Genomic DNA, 12,969 nt, shown 5'->3' with positions numbered 1-12,969 from the left:
GCATTCACTCATCTGTCGAACAATGGTGCTTTTCTTTTCTAGGGACTCCTTTCGAATCATCTCCTGACGCTTCTTAAATTCCTTTTCGTCGAGTAATTTTCGCTCACGCAGCTTTGCTTCCTCCTCTAATAATGCTTTTTTCTCCTGCAAGCGGCGTTCTTTTTCGGCTATCTCTTTCTTCCTAATTGCTTCTTCCGCCTTGAGTTCCTGCTCTCTTAATAACTGTTCTTCCTCCACAAGCTTCATCTCAGCCTCCAAGCGAGCTGCGCGGGTACTTGATGTAGTACTTTGTGCACCCTTTGAATTTCGTGATGCCAATTCGGTGACCTTGTTGACGTGTCTTAAACTTGATCTAGTTGGGGTCGATCGAAGAGATCTTACGTCTGACCGTGGTGGTTTTATTTTGTGATCACATGACGATTCACGATGATTACGCTTCGATGTGCACTCTTTGCAGACATAGGATCGATTTTTCACCGATTCGTCTACGCCTGCACAAAGGAAATGTTCCCACATTTTGCACTGGTCACATGCTACCCATTTCTCATCGGCGGTATCTGGCCTTGTACAGGATTTACAGCTGTATCCCGGAGCTGTTCGATGTTCTTCCATCTCGAACCTCGTTAAAATCCTTGAAGATTTTTGTTAACGTGAGGTTATGTCACCAAATCTTGAGAGCAAACAATGTTTTACCGTTGATGTAAGCTTCAAGCTATAATAATATATATTTCAAATAAACAATTCAATCTAGTACAATTTTAACTACTTACGATTTTAGTGAACGTATTCCAAAAGAATATAAGAATCTTATCGAGTTTTAACTATTTTTATCGATAGCTATAAGTATTTCGTATTAGTTATAAGTTCAATATTTTTGTTATAACAAATTACTCACTGTATAATATTCTTTATATATTTTTATACACTAAATTCGATAGTATTAAGTAGGATAATTTAATTGAGAAGATAACGAAATACACCTCTTTTTATATAAAGCACATTGTGATGCAGAAAATGACGTTATAGAAATGCTGTCTTCCTTTTCCTTTGACAATCATTCTCGTATGACTCCATCGCGCGTCGATGACAATCTAGTCGATCGATCAGCAGCGCCGCTGCAGCGAGGGGTGTTGTCGGCACAACCGCCAAACCGAGATTTGCTGTTATTTCGGAATACATTATAAGCCATACCGAATAGTTGAAGTGAAGTGATGCATTCGTCAAGTCCGGTTTCAGTAAAAATAACCACGTCAAATTCGCAGTCAGCGGAAGTCAGGAACAGATCGTCAATTTTCGTCCTTAGTCCTCTCACGTTCTGGTAGAAAATGGATACACTGCTGTCATGATCAGGAATACGCTGCAAGGGGTAAGTATTGAATGCAGGTGGTTGGACAGGATTGTTTGAATACTCGCCTCTGACGGGAGCACAAGTGCTCCCATCGTCCACTGAAGATCGCAGTGCATTCAAACAGTTACCACTGGAACAGTTGCCAATACATACACGACAATATGGACATGCAATATTTAAGAAATAAATATGCACTGGAAGCATTTGATATAACGTTGACGTTGCAAGCTGCTTTCGAATGAAGACAAACGGATTATGCATCAGATGATTTTAAAAATTCACGAGCTCTCTAAACATTACTCCTGAAGGCCAACTTACTGCATCTAGTGCTTGCTGCTTCAGTACTGGGTCAAGACCGATTTTAAACGAAATATTGTTCAAATTAGCTGCATCCACACCTTTTGGCACGAGACGAATGACATCGATCGAACCAGTCAAATTTAGGCAGCGAGCCACTATCTTCTGCACGTCATTATTGCTGATTAGGGGTTGAAATTCAGACAAGTACAGCCAAAACTTAGGAGGTGCTGAAGCAGGCACGATGAATGGAACAGAGAGATCTCCAAAATCGATATCATTTGTGCCACGGTCAAACGCTGGGCACACTGATAGACCGTCTTCGCCCCGACGACGTTTAGCGTTCAATGCAGGCCATACTGGCATTCTTCCGTCATGGGAGTTTTGAGTGGAAGCACTAACAATGCAATCCACTTTTTTACTAAGCACCTCAATAATACCAGATAGCTGCTGGATCTGTGTATTAATATTTTTGTTGCGTGTTGAGTCGGAACATTCAGCTTTCTGATTTTGGTCCTCAATAAACATTCGTGCCGTTCATCTCGTTCTTGCAGTTTGTGCAAATAAATACTGCTTTACCTTGGGCAAAAACATCCTTACAGGAACGGAGATTGAAGCCACAGCAGTTTTGGCTGATGTGGAAAGGAGTTTCACAAAAGCCACAGCGCACTGGCTCCAAGTCGTTTATATCATGATGGCATTCTCCACATTGTTTTGAATTCTTTGTTTTGGTCAAATATTCACAAATCAGAACTGACGGAACTCGCTTGGCAAGGCAATAAAGGACTTTAGTAGTGGTTGGTGCTAGCAGTCTTATAGCGCCAAAAACACTTGAGATCGGCCGACCAAAAAACAGCAAAAAACCAGCAAACGAACAAATTATTGATGAAAACTCCAAGAACTAGTAGCGATGAATGGGTTGCCGAAAACAACCAATACAGTTCGGTGTCGTCTTAAAAAAATAACACTTTCTAAAAACGTAAAAAAGGTTCACAAAATTTCAGCACTACGCTTCAATTTTATACTACACGGAAAAAAATGATAATGTTCCGGAAGAGAATGAAAGAGAAGTAAAAATTTTGAGTAAAAAGGGGGTTTGGGAATAAAATTTCTGAAAAAGACAGATATCTAATTAGATGCCGTCGAGATGGTGAAGAGACAGGGGAAGGGGAAACGAAAAAGTTAGTGACAAATAAGAGATCAGGTTAGTTTCAATGAAGATGGTGGACAGCGACGGGGATCGAGAGAATCGGGCGGATGTTAGTGTCGAACCTGCAGGTGGAGATTATACTTTCTGAGCGAGGTTTAACATATTTCACTTGTATATTAATGTGTTTGAAGTAATGGTATATGAGAAGCTTATATGAACTATCCCGACTCACCAACATATCCCGAACCGGAACCTCAGGAGTTCTACCTCGGGTCCTAAGGGATTTCACCAACTTCGACCAGGCGTCGATATACTCCACGCACGACCACACGACATGCTCGATGTCCTGATAATCGTCGCCACAGGTGCAGAGACTGCTTTCCGCGAGGAGACGTGCGTCAGAAGTGTAGTGATTTGACATGAGCCGCGACATAACACGAATGAAATCGCGACTCACGTGCATCCCCCTGAACCAAGGTTTCGTCGATACCCTTGGGATAATGGAATGTAGAAATCGTTCCAGTTCACCATTGCTCTTTGAACTTTGCGAACTTTCGAGAGTTTTCTGATGAGAGATACTGATCCTTTTCATTGCCCGGAATGGAACAATGCGAAGGAACCCAGACTAACGATATTGAATGAGACCGTCCAGATAAAGTTCTCAAGTGCTTCCGTATTTTAACCCAGGAAATATGGAAAATTATTTCCTGGTTTCATCATCCGGAGAACTGAGATGTTATGTAATCACCCACATCCCTACATATCGCTCCTTTCTTACCTTTGTCACCTGTCTTCTTCCTTACCTGTTTTAATCCACCTAGTGGTGTAATTATGGCTTTCTCATATCAATGATATTCTCATATCAATTATATTCTCATAATACTGTGGTATTCTATTCAAACTGTTTCCCTTCAAATTTTGAATGCAACCAAGGAATTGTTTGTGCATTAACTAGTATAATTTACAGAATGAAACAGTGCTTTGATCGCGTAGATCATTCTTAAGAAAACGAAATGGGCTCACTACTACATGTACTTCCAGCATCGGAACCCGAGAATCGGTATAATTGAAGTCGCTTCGTACGGCCACCTACTAACAAGAGGTACAAATTCTACTAGTTTTTATTCAAATTTTGAAGATTTTATACGAGACTTTAAGACCCTTCATTTGAACTTAAGATTGTAAAAATCGGTCATTCCATCTCAGAAAAACCCTTCTTAATTCACCTAGTGGTGAAATAATGCCTTTCTCTTCTTTCATAACAGTCTCATGAAAATATATTTCATACCTTCATTTAATAATTTTGGACACTAATTTTGACACCAATTGATTCAGCATGCTTTATGTCACACAGTCAGCATCATTTTTCCAAACTAGTGCTTGACATTTGCGTTGCCTATTTGTATGAGAAGAGTGATGCTAATCTAAAAAAACCCTTCTTAATCCACCTAGTGGTGTGATAATGCCTTTCTCTACTTTCATAACAGTCTCATGAAAATATATATCTTTTATTAATTTTTGTTCATATTTTTATGACTTTCATTTTATTTTACTATTATTACTATATTACTATATTTTATCACGTTTTTTTTAAAAAAATTGGATACTAATTTTGACACCAATTGATTCAGATTGATTCAAGTAGTTCACAAAAGCATGCTTCAGTGTTTATGTCACACAGTAAGCATCATTTTTCCAAACTAGTGCTTGACATTTGCGTTGCCTATTTGTAATCAGTGATGCTAGTCTAAATAAAACAAACCCTTCTTAATCCACCTAGTGGTGTGATAATGCCTTTCTCTTCTTTCATAACAGTCTCATGAAAATATGTTTCATATTTTTATTAAATAATTTTGAATACTAATTTTGACACCAATTGATTCAGATTGATTCGAGTAGTTCACAAAAGCATGCGTCAGTGTTTTTGTCACACAGTCAGCATCATTTTTCCAAACTAGTGCTTGACATTTGCGTTGCCTATTTGTATGAGAACAGTAATGCTAATATAAAAAAAAACCCTTCTTAATCCACCTAGTGGTGTGATAATGCCTTTCTCTTCTTTCATAACAGTCTCATGAAAATATGTTTCATATGTTATAAAATAAATTTAGACACCAATTGATTCAGATTGATTCGAGTAGTTCACAAAAGCATTCTTCAGTGTTTATGTCACACAGTCAGCATCATTTTTCCAAACTAGTGCTTGACATTTACGTTGCCTATTTGTATAAGAACAGTGATGCTAATTTAAAACAGCAATTCTAATACCTTTCTATAGAGAAAGGCAAAAAGCCTTCTTAGTCCACTTAGTGGGATTTTCATATATCTTGAAAAATCACCATAGGGGGGAGTACATGAAATTTTCGAAATCGAAAAAAATTTTTGATGCCAAACGGCTTAGAATTGCATGAAACGTCGAGATTTAGTGTAATCTCGAAAAAAAATTTTTTTGAAAAAATCGACTTTTTGGGACTCAGAAAAAATATGAAAATTTTTATAAGTCCCAGAAAGTTGATTTTTTCAAAAAAAAATTTTTTTGAGATGACACTAAATTTCGATGTTTTATGCAGTTTTAAGAGTTTTGGCATCAAAAAAATTTTTCGATTTTGGAAATTTCATGTACTCCCCCCTATGGTGCTTTTTCAAGATCGAAAATTGTCAAACCTTTACCACCGGGCAGCACCCCTTAAGCATGTCCGATTTAGCTCAAATTTTGCATGAAGGCATTTTACGAGGTGCTTAAACTTTTGAGCACTAGAGCTTAACGAAAATAGAGGTGATCCCAAAATTTTGGCACCCTTATATATATAAGAGCGATAAAAATCAATGTGTTTTGTCGGTTACGTCACTTATACCATCATATATCTGGAACCAAAAGTCACAACCATCTTCGAACTTGATCAATGGCCCGGCAGTAGCTTTCAAACGAGCCCAAGTTTGTGAAAATCGGTTCAGCCATCTCTGAGAAAATTGAGCGCGTTCAAATACAACGCTTTGTGTCGGTTACGTCACTTATACAATCATATCTCCGGAACCAAAAGTCACAGCCATTTGATCTTCGAACTTGATCAATGGTCCGACAGTAGCTTTCAAACGAGCTCAAGTATGTTAAAATCGATTCAGCCATCTCTGAGAAAATTGAGCGCGTTCAAATATCTTCGAAAAGTGCACAAACACACATACACACATACGCACACACGGACATTTTCCGATCTCGTCGAACTGAGTCGAATGGTGTATAACACTATGGGTCTCCGAGGCTCCGTTCGAAAATCGGTTTTTCCAGCAATTCTAATACCTTTCTATAGAGAAAGGCAAGAAGGAAAGTAATTTGAAATAAGATTTTTTTCATTTATCACTCTGTAATTCTGGAACTGGAAGTCGTATCGAAATAATATTCAGGAATTTTGTATGGGATAGTTATACCTTTAATTTCACTATAAGTTTGAGAGAATCAGTAAAGCCGTTTCGGAAAAAAGTTAGTGCAAATATATTCATTTTTTTTGCACATATCAAACTGCAATCTTGGAACCGGAAGTCGGATTCGTATAAAATTCCGTAACTTTGTATGGGGATACAAGACCTTTCATTTGATTCTAAGTTCATGAAAATTTTTGATGTGGAACACATCTTTATGTTTTATATAGGAGTGCAAATTAGAAACTCAAGGAAAAAAATACGTAGAAATGTGGTCAGGTTTTAAACACTTAAAATTCAGTATATTTTGTATCAGTTATTAATATTATTTTATTATTTGATTGGAAATGTATCTAGGATTCGATTTGAATGTATCAAGCCACGTATTTTCAATTTTAAATGATTGAAATTTTGATTAGTAGCGAGCAGTGTCCTATTTTGTCTGCAAAAGTCTCCGGAATACTGGATTTCCCTGCCATAGATGACGGTTTTGAAGGAGTAAGCGATATATCAAAGGGAAAGCATCGCTCTGATTGGTCAATCGATGTAAATGTAAAGAATTAGCTTTAGGGTTAATTTAGTACCTAATCCACAAGTTTAGTTTAGTGCTCCCTTAGTAAGTCTGCTTCCATTCTCTATCGATTATGCCACCAAGAATAACTTTCACCATTAGGTTCGTTTCTAACATCCACTCGACTCTCTCAATCCCCCAGCTGTCCACCACCATCTTCGAAACTAACTAGATCTTTATGACGTTAATAATTATTTTTTGCATCCCCCTTCTCCATCTTTTCACCATCTATTGAGACAATTAACTTGATCTTTTGCCGCTCTCAACTTGTTTGGAACCCCTTCGTAATTCCATTTACTACAACATTCACTTCTCTCTTTTTCTCTCGTTTTTCCTGCATTGATATTATTCACCGCTCTCCGAGCGCCACTCTCTTTGATGTCCAGCATGCGGGCCACCCGCCGAGTGCTCGTGACTTGTGGGTTTTCCCGCGGACCCACACGGACAGCAGGATGCGGCCTTCAACGACACGTATCATCGTCACCGTCCATCAAACTAGCCATGCTTGACCCCTGCCGGTAGACATTACTTTATTTGGTATTAAGCCCTTAGTATTAAGAAATGTATCTATTGGATTTTTGTAATCTGTTGATGTAAAAAAGATAAGGAGGTTTTATGCCTGCTGGAGAGAGGGATTGTAAATTTCAGCTATAGTGGGCTTTTCCCTGCTCCCAAATAAACAAGTAATAGACAAATAAACATCTGGCTTGTTAGACCTGCGCCGAAAAAATTCTCTAGTAGAAATATATGTTCATACTTAGTTTGAAGTGCTCACAATTATTTTGGTTCACATCTCCATTGTGCCCTTTTTAGTTTTTTGGCGTGATTACGACTTACTTTAGTATGGGGCGCCTTTTCAAATTTTCCCCCTAAGAGAGTGATAAATTTTTGATCGTGAATATCTCTTGTTGCATCTAACGTATCAACATAATTTTTGCTAAATGCCATCGTAAGTATATCACAAATTTATGATAAAAATTTCAGTTGTGTGACATAATAGCAAATAAATTTAACTTTTTTGAATTGTTTGGTATCAACAAGTATCAAATAGGAAAACACATGACGCTTGTTTGCCTCTCTCGTATTTTGAAAGCTCGTAGCTCAGTGATCTGTGGAAGGATTGATATAATCTAAATACCAATAGATTCGAAAATTTTCAAATTGAACGTGTATTGCAACAACATTGAAGTTAGTCAGCAGTACACTATTGAAAAACCTGTCTGATTTGATCCATTTCAGCACCAGCCAATCAGAACGTTTTCTGAGAAAAAGAACAGAATATTTGCTGCTCCAGCGATATAAAGGTTCTTTTGCCACATTTTGTGAGCAACGGTTACAGAAGGAAGTCACACACGAAAGTACCATCGGGCCGGCCACACGGTGAAAATACACCAGAAACCTGCCAGCTGAAGTCACCAGTCGTCAAGCAAGAACTGTTGTGAGAGCAACATCGAAGACGTCACGCTGCAGTACAGCGAGCGGTAGAACCATCTCAGATCTAAATGCAGATCATGTTGGTCGTGACAATTCAAAGCACTTTTCAGTGCTACAGATCATCATAAGGAATTAATTGAATTTTCTCTTTCGTACCAAAAGCATCAGATTTATCAAAATGGAAGTAGACGAAGCTTGCGAAGATGAAAGTAATATTGTAGAACACATCTTTATGCAAGTATGTGTGACGTTTGAAAGTATGCTGTGCGAAACTGGGTTTCCATGTATACATATTAATCTGTATTTCTATTATAAAGTACTATACTGGTTATTTCATAATATTTTATTGTGTTTCAGAATGTTTAATGTAACTATCTGAACTTTAGTTTAGGTGCATCGTTTTAAATTCTAGTAGTGAAAAGGGGAATGCTTGCATAATTCATACAATTGATCAACTAATCGATATTGGTAAGTATTAAGGAACAAGCTAGTTGTTTTCATATTCACGACATCCAGTTATATCTCTGACATTACCCATCCGCCTTTTTATTTTCATGAGTTACGTTCAACTAAAAGTGTTACGGAAAATTTGCACTCCACTCACCAATATTAGTTAATGAAAGATTCATTTGTTCTGATCTGCCCCAGACAATTTTTATCGAATAAGTGGTGAAGCGCAGTTTGAGCCATCTCACTGGGTTAAGCCATCTCCGAGAAAATCGTATGTATATCTTTGCATTTTTTTTTGTTTATCAACCTATAATTCTGGAACCAATTCACGGATCCTAATAAATTTCAATAACATTCTATGGGTACCTTAAAAACTCATTGGCTCAAGTGGCACGTTCCCCTAGTTATGTGGAGATTTGTGCCTTGCCGTATCTTCTCACCAATTTCCTTGTAGGAAGGGAAGGATAAAACGAACATGGAAAGGGATTGTGGAATGGGTGAGTTGGGAAAACTGCACAAAACATAAAGAAACAAATCGTTCTGCATCCTCGAAAGGATGCTGAACGATCTGCAGGTGGTGAAATGCATAGTTAATAAGACCTTTAGAGATTTTACAAAAGCGGCACCATTCTGCATTCCCGGAAGAATTCAGATCGATTCGAAATATGTACGAACAGAAATAAATTCGGTACCTCATTAAGGATGCCAAACAATCTGCTAAAAACCTGTTGAAGATGAATACAGAAAGGATTTATTCACTCCAGGAAGAACGATGTACCCTTCTGACTATAGCTCCTTACCACATTGAGTGAGAAACGATACAATATCTATGTGCCCTAGCACAAAATTTGGCTAACCCCTAAATGATACAATATCATTTAATTTTAGCTCCGCACACACAGACTCAACCATGTATGGAGAACCAAAAACCCGGATACGTAGTTGCATCAATACGGGACAGTTACATATCAGATGATATGAAGTACCGTAATCACATTCACAAAAATCACACGAATAATACTCAGCACGATGAATAGTAGCCATGTGATAATTGAGTTTGGATTGTCCGGTCACAGCTCTGACCAGAATACTGCAATGATGCTTGGAAAAATGCAGATTCAAATCTGGCAAAAATGTTTTTGCCTGAGCGCAAATTTGCAAGCTGCGCCAGTTACTGACATGTTTGGATGCAGTAAAAGAACAAATCTCATGCTTTATCCAACTAGTTGAAAATGGTAATGCTGGTTCTTGACCAACGAAATCATTCGTTGCAACATCTCTAGCCAACTCATCAGCCCATTCATTTGCATTTAACTTGATCAACCATAGTGACCTCTGAACCGAAGAACTGTAGCGGACGAGCTCCTACTATGAGTGAAAAACATCATTGATGTTTTGCCCGGACTTACAGATAATCCAACCTGACAACACCATTGCACAATAGATCGCAAAAGATAGGGAAGTACATAACCTTCATCAGACAAGTACTCACCATCTGAAGTTCTCAAGAAACTGACATTGAAGTCTTTAGATTTCGAAAGTAACTTATTTAATCTGCTAGCCTTTATAAGACTAGAGACATTTGTGCAAAGGCTTTTCCAACCACTTTTCTCAGACGATCGAAGAGCGTTTTTGAAAGCCCTTCGAGCCGACACGAATGCCTCCGACCCATCTCTGCGTCGGTGGCTCCAAGTTCTTCTGAATTGTTTCCTTAGTCTAACAAGTTCAGCATTCTACCAATGAGTTCCTCTAGTAGCTCGCACAATACGAAGTGGACTAGCTTCTTCATATGCTGCAACTATGAGTGAGTTTGCTTCGTCGACAACATTATACAATGGTAGACTATTCAGAATCGTACTTGAATAGTCTACCGTTGTATAATGTGAATCTACCCGCTGCTGTTTTCACCCAAGACGAGGTACATAATAATCTACGATTAGTTGATGGATCAAAGGGACCGGGCTCGGACGGCCTTCAGCCATCTTTTGTAAAGCAATGCTCATCTGCTTTGGCTTTGCGAACATCTCTTATTTTTTAATCGTTCTCTCGCTGAAGGCTATTTTCCTGCGAAATGGAAAGAAGCTGTAAGAGTACCAGTTCACAAATCCGGAAACGTACATGACGTCACGAACTACAGAGGCATTTCTATCTTTAGCTGCCTCCCAAAAGTTTTCGAGCGTATGCGGTTGGATATTATTCACCCGCCAGTAAAGTACATCATCACAAAGATCAGCACGGCTTTGTCAAAAAAACGATCAACTACTACAAATCTATTGAGCTACATTTCTACTCTGATTAACAAGCTTGAAAAACGACAACAAGTTGATGCGGTGTATTTCCATTTTTCTAAAGCTTTTGATTGTGTTCCTCATGTACTCGCTGTTGAAAAATTGAGACGAAATGGATTTCTTGACTGGATAACAAACTGGATTTTTTCGTATCTTACAGATCGTAGCGCTTCAGTTCGAGTCGGAACTGTACATTCTGATCCTTTTGATATTACATCTGGTGTTCCACAAGGGAGTCATCTCGGACCAGTTCTGTTTGTGCTATTTGTGAATGATCTTTGAAATGAACTGTCGTCGTTTAAAGTAATGTATGCCGACGATTTAAAAATTTACCGAATCATCACAAGCCTTGTAGATTGTTGTGCGCTACAAATGGACATTGAATGTGTCATAGATTGGTGTGATAGAAACGGCATGAGTGTTAATGTTAATAAATGTAATACCATAACATTTTCACGAGTTCAGTCTCCAATTTTATTTGAATACTCAATAATGGCGAACCCAGTCAAAAGAGTTTCTTCTGTAAAAGATTTAGGCGTGAATCTCGACCGTAAATTACGCTTCACCGAACAGCTTTCGATAGTTATTGCCAAATCTTTTGCCGTCCTGTGACTTATCAAACGCAACACTAAATACTTTAACGACGTTTATTGGCTCAAGGCTGTTTACATTGCTCTAGTGCGCAGTATTCTAGAATACGGAGTTGTAATCTGGGCACCATAGCACAACGTTCACATCGACCGAATCGAACGAGTACAGAATTGTTTTGTCCGATTCGCGCTTCGAAGACTCCCTTCAGCTACCACGTTACTAAGATCGCTGTGTTTTCTAATCAACTTACCCACGCTGCAAAACCGGCGGATATTTCATCAACGACTTTTTGTTTTTGATTTGCTTAATAATAACATCGACTGTCCCACACTTCTGGCAAGGATTCATATCAATGTTCCGGGAAGATCTTTGCGAAGAATGGACTTCATACGACGATCAGCTCATCGCACACAGTATGGACAAAATAATCCAATGGATGTTTGCTGTAATCAATTCAATATAGTTTATCATCTGTTTGATTTTACTACGAACAAAGACACAATTAAATCGAAAATATTGTTAAGTTAATGTTTTTAGACTGTATAGATAATAATAAGTCTGTGCGATAGTTTTTACTCTAATCGAATACAAAAGAAAAATAAATTAAAAAAACATTTTCCAAATCAAATCGGGTTTCAATTGTTGGTTGGTACCCGTAAAATCATTGACGACTTGATTTTACGGGTACCAACCAACAATTGAAACAATCTTCATAGAGGTCCCAGTTTGTAGATTTGGGATTACGATATGTGACAATAACATTTAACATCTTTCCAACGTAGAAGTTTCCCTTTTGAAAATATAATTCTTGAACCAAAGCTATAGAAGCTTTACCTTCTTGCAGAAGTCTGGATAAATTTTTAGTTGCTGTACGTTTATGCTGGAGATTGATTGGTGCTACTCTAACCATTATTAATTAAAGTAACGAACACTTCATCTCCAGCACTTATCATACAACAACTAGAAGAAACCAAACATATTGGTGTTATAAAAATTTGCATTTTACTTACCACGATTCATTTGTTCTGGTCTGCCCCCAGACAACTTTTATCGAATAATTAGGGAAGCGCAGTTTGAGCCATCTCACTGGGTTAAGCCATCTCCGAGAAAATCGTATGAATATTTTTGCAATTTTTTTCGCTTGTCTACCTGTAATTATGGAACAAATTGACGGATCCTGATAAATTTCAATAACGTTCTATGGGTACCTTGAACCTTTCATAGAATCTAAGTTTATGAAAATCGATACAGTAATCTCTGAAAAATCGACTGCATATACACACGTGCACACACATACACACATGCCCACACATACCCATACAGAGATATCTTGTGTTCTAGACGAACTGATTCAGATGACTCATGGCCTGGTTTCAAAAATAGGTTGTCACAGTGATTGCATATCGGTTCCATATGAGAAAGA

General features: G+C 38.1%; 1 protein-coding gene across 12 annotated transcripts in view; it reads left to right on the top strand.

Moving 5' to 3' along the window:
- Window positions 1–12,969, top strand: part of LOC131438020 (dystrophin, isoforms A/C/F/G/H) — a 1,278,256-nt gene that overhangs the window by 1,143,216 nt on the left and 122,071 nt on the right. The window lies entirely within an intron of this gene.

This window comes from Malaya genurostris, chromosome 3, assembly GCF_030247185.1.
Source record: "Malaya genurostris strain Urasoe2022 chromosome 3, Malgen_1.1, whole genome shotgun sequence".
Lineage (NCBI taxonomy): Eukaryota > Metazoa > Arthropoda > Insecta > Diptera > Culicidae > Malaya > Malaya genurostris.
The sequence above is the reverse complement of the archived record's forward strand: the minus strand, read 5'-3'. Positions and strand labels throughout refer to the sequence as shown.